Source organism: Tetrao urogallus, assembly GCF_951394365.1.
Source record: "Tetrao urogallus genome assembly, chromosome: 8".
NCBI classification, from domain to species: Eukaryota; Metazoa; Chordata; class Aves; order Galliformes; family Phasianidae; genus Tetrao; species Tetrao urogallus.
Window position 1 is genome coordinate 30,282,682 of NC_136821.1, and position 9,660 is coordinate 30,292,341.

The following is a 9,660-nucleotide window of genomic DNA, read 5'->3' on the forward strand; positions in this document are numbered from 1 at the left end:
GGACCAGGTGAAAATAGGATGGATTATTAAATGGCAATGATGGGCAGTACTTTGGGGTTCCACTTTGCACACCATGTTGCTACTGCCTCTTTTCTTTGTCCAAGATTGCACATATTAAAACTGGAAGAGACAGAGAACAGAAGAAAAAAAAATAATAGTAACAAATTACATGAAGGATCTTAAACAGTTCCAGAGAGTCCAACAGTCCTCAAACACTACTTCATTTCATCTAAAAATAATGCAGGAATTTGAATGCAGTTTTAAAGTTTTCATGTTATTTTTGAGATAAGAAGAGATTGAAGCACCCTGGAGACCAGGCTACTCAGCTACTGCCAGACACAGGAATATCTGCATGGCCTGCCCCTCTACAGCAATACAGCATGCTCTCAACAGCCACTGGACGCTTTTGAATATCACATGCTTTTTAAAACAAAAGTATTTTCCATTTGCACGAAACAGGATCTTTCTGTAACACAGGAATGCCCAATGCACCTCCATGGACTACAGTTCCTGTATAATCAATGGATATTAAAGATGTATAATCAATGGATATTAAGATGTTACAATCACAAAACAAACAAGAGAGTTAGGCAAAGTACACTAAGATAATAAGAGAGAATAGATGGAAGGCTTACCTGTATGCTAGGCTCACCTACAAAAAACACCAGAAGAGATCCTTCCCTCTGGTAGCCAGCTCTTAAATAGGTCTAGGAGGGCTGGAGCCAGGCTCCACCCCTTCCGGCAGCACAGGTGAATTGCCTTCACCTGTGCTCCTGTGGCTGACTCATGGCTCGCCTCAGGTGATCAATCAGAGATTCAGGCTGTGACTCAGCAGTTCCCATACAGTTCCACATTCAGGTAATACTGCATTCTTATTTACAGTGTACAATCACCCTGAATTTCTAGCAACAATATAAATAAATGCAAACAAGAAAAATTAGCAACCTCCGAGTTCCAAAGCTGAAAAAAAAATAAGATAGAGCCAGTTGCAGTACCTGCATCAGTGAGAGAACAGCTTACCAGGCTGCACTTGCACAATCTCATGCACAACAGCGATGCTGAGCAGGTATCACTGACAGAATCATCAGAAAACCAAAAACTGACCTCTGTCCTCACAACAAAACCTGACCACGTTCAGAGTTCGACATAAAACACATATAGTACCAACAGAGTGAGCAGCACATACAGTACTACTAAGTCAAGAAGGTGAGGCTCAAGAATAAAAGAAGAAACAGTATTTCCCAACGCCTGGCTTTGAAAATAGAATATAATTTTGCAGAAGTTCAAGCAATACAGTATCTTACTCTAAAGAGCTTTCTGGTGCTTGTTTGCCTCCTTATCAAGTAAGCTGCAAGAAGCTGTGGGCATTATGAAGTCTGAATTCTGCTTCCTGCTCCAGTGAAAGCTTACTGCTTATGTACTTGTTGGTAACTCACACCATGGTTCTTCTACAGAAGTGTCTGCATCACTAAGCTGCAAACTTCTACATTCTTTCTTTGCCTAATATGCAATTAAACTCCCTAAAAGTAAGCTATTTCAACCTGAAGAAATTATAATAATCCAAAGTACCCTCTTAGCTTGGTGATTAGAGCATCTGCTTAAACCAGCAGAAGAGGAATTAAAGTGTAAATTCTTCCCTGGGAATTCAAGATGAGTTTCCAGCTGGATAAATTCTCTACTGAAATGCTGGATAAAATCTATGGAGTAACATCACCCCCTGCTCCTTGTGTTCAACTTAGCATAACAGGTTTTGAAATCACACCAGGCAAGGCGAGGCATTTCAGGTGACCTTCTGCTTATTAGATTGGGTGGAGCTGCAGCCTCGATAGGAAGAATATTAAAGGCTCAAGATCTGTTCACAATCATTTTCAGAGCACTTTCAGTGCCTCTGGAAAAGGTAAAAACTCGAGTGGGTCCTCAAAACACAAATGAAATGGTACAGAGAGAGTCTGCACTTGCTGCATCAAATTGTTCCTAGTCTTAGATACGCATATAAGTCATGGGACGTCTTCTGTGAAGCACTGATGCTTGGTTGGTGAGACTGACTGCATGGAGGAACCAGGGATCTAAGGGACACCACAAGCGGACTGACATACTGGGAACAAGAACACAAACAACTTTTTCTCAATGAAAAAGACATATATATACACAGAGACAGGGTTAGAGAACTGCAGAAAGCACTTAAGTAGTGGCATAGTGGCACTCTGCACGTTGTAACAACGACAGCATTTTGTTTTCATCCAGACTACAATCCGATTCTGTAAAGGTGCTTATCCTTCCCAAAATCAGATTGTAGTAAAAGGGGATGGGGAAAATATTTCTTTGTGCGCAATCAGCGTATTCTTATGCAACCATGTAATTAAATGATTAATTCAGGATGCTTTGTCTCAAGAGCTGATTAACTTGAAATAAAGCCTGAGCTGCTCTGACCATGTCAGAGTCCTAAGAAATCAGCCACAGTGAAAGGAAGTTGCTGGACCTCTCAGGCTCAGGGCAGTGCCCTGTAATCCTCAGAAACCTTTTACAATCAGCATCCTGCCACAAGTCACACTGGGTGTGGCAGCAATTCAAGGAGAAGGTAGCTTGTATTTGGATCTCTTTCAAGCTACATTTGTCTCTCTATTGAAACTGAAGTTGTTCTTCAACTGCGTCATGCCATAGCTTTAATTATTTTCTTACGACAAGTTCAAGAAACACACTCCTGACAAATTATCTCAAGAGAAAAAGTCATTCTATAACTGTAACATAAATGCCAGTTTATTGCATCTGACTCCTCCAGTTCTTTGTACAATTCTTTTAATTATGACTTCAGGAGCATCCAGTCATATCTACAAGTGCTGTATGAATACACTCATTTACTCACTGACGTTGTTAAGCATGAGACATACCATTGTTTGAAGGCAAAGGACTAACAAATTATTTTAATGAGCTCATAAAGGATATTCTGAAACGTCCCATCAGGTGAACATTTGGCACAGCAGTAGACACAGTTTCTAAACTCTACAACAACAGTCAAGCCTCACAAAGATTACTAAGCTGTCAGAGCCTAACAAGGCAGTACCTGCCATTAGTTTGTGTGAACAGCCAGTCTCTTACCAGCTACATCTTCCCTGCTTTAGTCATCCAGCACCAGCTTTGCATTTTTCTACCCAACTTAAAACGCTTTACACAGAGCCCTGTACAGAGCCAGGTCTGGTATTTTCTTTTTTAATTTATTTTTTTTTCCTTTGGCATCAGAATCATTTTAATTGCTGTACTCACCACTCCAAGACACACCCAGAGCTGCCCAGATCATGTTTAAGACTGTCATCCGCACTGCTAAGGCAGCCTAATTCCTACTTGCTTCTGCTTACTTCCCAGTTCTCATCATGATATCCCTGCCTTGACAGCTCCATTGAAAGCACAGATCTGGCTGCTCCTTTGCATCCTTCAACTGTGCCATAATTCCTAGGCTTTTAATCCGTGAATCACTGCCTTTATTCAACCTCTTCAGATAAATATGTGTCTGTGAGGGGGGTGGGGGAAATCAAATGCACACCAAATAGCATACGGCAAACAACCGTGTGTTTACTATCATCATTTTTCTCACTATTTTGAGGTTCCTTCCCCTGCGTACATGTGAATAACCTCCAAAGATCAGAAGTTGTCCCTCACATAACAATCAACCAAGCAGATTCAAAAACAACAAGGCAAACTTTTCAGCACATTTTCAAATCACCATAAAATAGAAGATCGATCTTCCAAAAAGACTTTTTTCCTTCTCAAAAGAATTGCTTCACGTTTGTCAACTACAGTCATTTGCAGCAGAAACACAGAAGTTTGGCTTATCGGGTTCAACAGCCAGAAGGAACCACCAACATGTTATTCAGGCTAAGACACGGGGGAAGAAAACTACTGAAAAACTATTTCAGACCACATAGTTATTCTCATCAAATAAGTAAAAATGAGTGTTGCTTATATTTATGGTGAGCACACTAGAAGTATTTTGTTAAAATATGTGGTGTTTGTACACATTTAGAGCAGCTTCGTAACCGCCTTCATACATGCCAGGCTTTCCAGCTTGTTCAGCGTTTTGTTTTTAGCCACTTTTACGCGAAGATGACTTTTAAAAACTTGCAGCTGCAGGGCAACCGAAAGGGGGAGAAAAAAATTCAAGAAAGCAAGCCTGCGTTTGGAAGGGGCAAACGCCTCTGGCAGGAAGAACGCGGTTAACCTTTACGGGCCTCCGACCTCCTCGACGTCTTTCTTAAGCGGCGACGGAACAAAAGAGCAGCACGGCCGAAGCTCCCGAGCCGCCTGCGCGGGGCTCTCCGAGCGCCGCCCGGTCCGAGCCGCGCGGAGCGGCGCGCAGCACCTCGCACGGGGCGGTGCGGCTGCGGAAGGGCACGGAGGCGGCGTTCGGCCCCTCGCGGCGAGCAAAGCGCTCGCCCGCGGCTCGCCGCGCGGTTCAGGTGCTTTGCGGACTCTCCACCGCTTTGAAGTTAAAGGAGAAAGCCGCGCAGCCAGCGGCGCACCGCTGTAGTTGCAGAAGCCCATTGAGAGCGGGCAGGTCCGCGCGCCGAACCCAGCCGCTGCCACTCCTCCAGGTGAGCTCTCCCGCACCGCATGCCCCTAGCCCGACCCCCCCCCGCCGCCCCCTCACGCCACCCCGAGGCGCGGGACCCGTCTCGGTCCCGCTCGCCGGCCAAGTTCGAAGCCACGGGCAGAGATCAACAGGCGCTCCCTCCCCTCTCCTCCCGCCCGGCGCGCACGGGACAAGAGCCCCGGTACCCCCAGAGCGAGCAGAGCCGCCGCAGTTCCCGGAACCCCGCCGCGCTGCCCCGTACCTGCAGAGGATGGAGGCGGCCCGCTGCCTCGGCGCCCGGCTCACGCCTCAGCCGCCCAGAAAGTTTCCTGACGTCAGCGCGGGCGGGCGGGCGAGGGACCCCGCCTGCTGCCGGCTGGCCGCACGTCGGGACGCTGCTCCCGGGCTCCCCCTGCCTCCGGCCGGCCGCTGGGAGGGAGGAGAGGAGGAGAAAGGGGAGGAGAAGGGGGAGGCGGCGCCGAGGGGTGCGGCGCTCAGCTGCGGGCGCTGCTGGCGGTGCTGTGAGCGGAGCGGGCGCGAGGCGGGGGCGCGAGGCGCGAGGCGCGAGGAAGGGGCGCGAGGCGGGGGAGCGGGCGGGAAGAGGAGGCGCGGCGGAGAGCGTGAAGTGACGGAGCGGCCCGGTGACGCCGTCCCTGACTGTGAGCGTCACGGCCGGGACGACGAGGCAGCGGGCCGGCCGTGCCCCAGCAGGAGGGAAGCGGTAACCTCGGCTGGAGGGATGCTCGGAACTCAGCACCTCGTCCGGCCGCGTGGCTTGTTTTTGTTAAGCTCTGACCTCTTTCCCGAAAAAGCGATGAGGTGAGGAAACGGGAATGCGAGTTGGTAGCTCAGAGTTCCTCAAGGGAACGGTGCTCGAGAGAGGAAGTTAACGGAGGCACCTGTACGCATTTGGGGCTAATCTGCAGCAAGACTTTTGGTAGAGATTAATGAACTTCGAATCGTGCAGCCCGAGGCATGTAATCCCTGTCAAAACGTGTTTTAGAGCGTTGCATCAATACGTTATCGTAACAGCTGCAGGAAATACAAGTTAGGGCCCACGTATTTTCTATAGAAAGCAAGGAATTCCTGTTGGCCCCACACCTTTCGGTGCTGGGGTCCCCTGTCATGGCGTGAACCAGTGAGGGGACCCACGCTGTGTGGGAAGGCGGGGATCCACCTGGCAGTGCCCCCTTCTTCCACAGCACCACTCTGGAAGTCCTTTCGTGGTTCTTGACTCAACACAAAGGTCAAGAATGGCCACTTAACGGTCGTGGGAATCAAAGCAACGGTGCTTTGTTTGTAGCGGTTTTGTTTCCTTGTTGTTTTGTTGCTATCAATTTCTGTTGTTGAATCTGTTGTTTAGTTCTTAGACATAGAATACATTCGAGGGCGGCAATTTACGGTTAAGAGCAGAGTTATCGTGTAGGAATAAACATGAAGTATAGAGATCAACACCAGGCGGCTTTTTAGATCGGTAACTCCTAGGTAATTACCAGCATAGATGCAAATTACGTAAGTTAATTAGTCTGGCTGCCTTTTCCATTCACTCTTAACCTCAATAAAGAACCTGCAAAACGCATACAGGGAATTGAGACAAATTAGTAGTGCTTTAATCTGCTCTAGAGTTTATTATAAGGCTTCTGAAATTTTCCATCAGTTCAGTTCTCCCCCAGAAGGGAAGCAAACTCTAACATGTTATATGCTTTCAGGTGCACGTGCAAACTAAAGGACTACAAAATAGTTGCAAAGGATCATTGTGTACAAAGAGGCAACTGTGGTAGAGACGCATCTCATGCATTTCAAAAGATGAATAGACATATTAAGATCAGTGAAGGAAGGAAAATGAAGGAAAACCTGAAGAAAACCTTTGGAGGGAATTTATCTGTGAATTATGTCCTGGCTAACAAAATAGCCAGGAACTGTTTTCAGCATATGGAGAGGATAAACAATTTACTGAAATATATTACTAAGCCTGTCTCTACTGAAATACTAGAAGAGTAGAATGCATACTTAGCGAGTCTGAGAATGATGCATTTACTTTGTTTACAACTGATCCCCCAGTGGTCATTACACAACATCTAAAATAGTTTTTGTTGCTCTTGACAGCTATGCTCATGCACACCTCCTTGGCAACTTGCTGGAACTGACAACAGCATTATATGCATTTCTTCGTTCACTCATGGCAGTAGAGAACAGTGACAGGAAGGATAAGAGGAAAGATAATCTATGAATTCCCTACAAAGATGGAAGAAAAAAAATTAAGGTACAGTTTACCAGAAACATATTTTTGAGAAATAAAAGAAGGCTGCTCTATTCCATTTAATTTGTTAGCTGTGTTAGATAAATACAGAGAACTGTTCTATGTATAACTTCTGAGGAGCAAGGCAACTTGTTCGCTGATATTGTAGGCAAAACTAAAGGTCATTTCAATGCCCTTGAGCATCTCTTTATATTGGACTTTTCAAAACATACACCCAAGCCTGGCTTTTTGTATATGTACCAATAAGTAATCAAACATGTCCAGTACTAATTCTATTTTGATTAGATAAGCTCAGCTGCAGTCAGCTTACTTGATGAAATGTCAGAGTTTTGATGTACCCATCAGAAATGTTTAAGTATTTGTGTAGTCATGGACTCCTTAACATATTCTATGTTTTCCAACATTAAGCTTCAGGAGATTTTCACTAGAACTTTAATTAACATCATTAGGTTATTCACAACAGCAAAGCAGAACACAATAGGCAAACTGAATATGTTTTGGCTACAGGAATACATTATCTTAAGCACTCCGAAGGTCATTCAGGAAATAACTAACAAGTATAGTTAAGGGGATGTTCTGAAGGGCAGGTTCTTCATCAGAGAAAATTAAAAGAAACACAGAAGTCAAAATTTTCTTAAGGCAACTGTGTTTAATTAAGTCAAGGTAGATTTTGTCCACAATTAATTTAAATAGTTCTGTAACATTCAAAACGATATGACTGTATACTTCAGAAAAAGACATTTCCAAACTCCTTCTGCATGCAAATTTGTCTCTTTAAAAATGAGATTTTATAAACAAGAAAAAAAATAGTGCATGGGAAGCTTCTTATTTCTCCTGCCTCTGCAATTTTTGACATTGCCTGCATTTGTTCAGATGAAAGAAACATAGAGCACATCTATTTTCGACTTAAATTTGGTGCATACTCCATCAGGGGCGTAAAATGTTGTTTCTTTTTTCTCCTGCCATTTTTTCCCATCAAAAATAGCAACCTATGTGAATGAATGACAAAAATGAAAGGAGGAATAGAGAAAAATATATAGACATTGTAGAGAACATAGGTCTTGGTCTTAATTTTTAAATGGCATGGTTCATTTAAGAAGTTTCTGAGAAAAAAAGAATGAAACACTGACAATTTCTGTGGCCTAGGTTCCCCAAAACCTGAAGCAGACAAAATCATGTAATTACTGGAGCTGCCATTCTTGAGTATTGCAGAGAAATTGGGGAAGAATGAGGTATAGAAGACAAAAAAAATGCACCTGAGAGCGCAAAATCACATTCATAAAAACACACTTGCAGTCCAGTACCTTCTATGAATCTGTTTGTTTTGTTGTTCTCATAATATAGTAGATGTCAGTCATGCAAACAGTCATGAATAGGTGCAGATAATTCACAGTGAGTAAAAACAAAGGAATCCATACTCATTTAGATCTGTATCAAGATCAAGGAGTCAATATTAATAGCTTGCATTGATTTACCAGAAAATAGTTACAGGAATAAACAAAGACTAAGGGATTGCACTAATTACACAACCTGAAAAGTTTCACCTCCCTGCTAAATGTTGCCTTACCCCTCCAAAAGGCCAGAGCTAGACTAAGCATTACTCTGGAGAAACACAATGAATAAGAAAGCAAACCAACCGTGCCTTATTTTTGTTTTTCATAGTAGAAGAAAAATTGCCGGAGAAAATTCTGCCCCAGGTCTCTTTATTTAACTTGCAGGCCTTTTAATGTTGTCCTAGTGGTACAGTATGTAACTTCACTCTTATTTGTCCTCTCTTCACTAGAGAACTGACAATTTCTAAGTCATAACGGTAAGCCACATTCCCACACTGGTCTGGGTGATATCCATAGGAGATAAAAATCTTTGTCAATAAAGCAATGGACTAGTGCAGTGGCAAGTGTGACTTTTGTGTATCACGTTAGAGACAGCAACCATCAAGAGGGCTGCGTGACCAGGCAACATTGAAGTTGCCTTGTCTTCTATCAACTTAATAGTCTGGCTAACAAGATAGCAGCTCATCAGAGCAGATGTTGATCTCTTGAAGGCAGTTCTGCACAGAAGATGCTACCTGAATTTTACATTTGTTTGACAATTGACCAAAACCTCTGGAAAGAATGTTTGAGAACTTATGACAGAGGCTCGTATACCTTGAAAGATCCGATACAGAGCTGGGTGGGAGCAAGGGGAGAACACAAAGCAGGTATTTTATCTAGTTAGATTAACTGGGAATCAAGTCATACTTCAAAGACACAAAGGATTACTCAGTTAAAAATCCCAAGACTGCTTATTTTCCTCTTAGATTCCCCTCACGCTCTCATCTGTGAAACATTTTCTATTGTGTATACATACAGTAGCGTTTTTCCTCGCTATGTTGTATATGTTTTTCCTTCATTATTGGAAAAAAAGTGCAGACAGACTATTGAGTTCTGTAGGTACCATAGGCTACTGAAGTTTATCCAGGTGTCTTCAACAGTTAAGTTGTTTAACTCCATTTAGAGTCTGAGAAAAATAGAACATGTGAAACCATAAAAATAGGAAGCTGATAATTCTAAAGTTCGTGTGATGATAGTGACTAATTTACTGTTGACCAGTGTAAAGCTGAGCATGAAATCACCATCTACTAGCAATACATCTAAAGAGGAAGGTCTCTTTAGCAACCCCTCATAGAATTTCCACCCCAAGTGGATAAGTCTTTGCATCTCTTTGTGGAAGTATTTTGTGTTTTTAAGGTCCTGTAGCCACTATTACAAAACACTTGCAAAACAAAGTTGTTTCTCATACACAGCTTCTCACAGACAATAGCTGATAATCAACCATGCAACTACAGAGGCAAGAG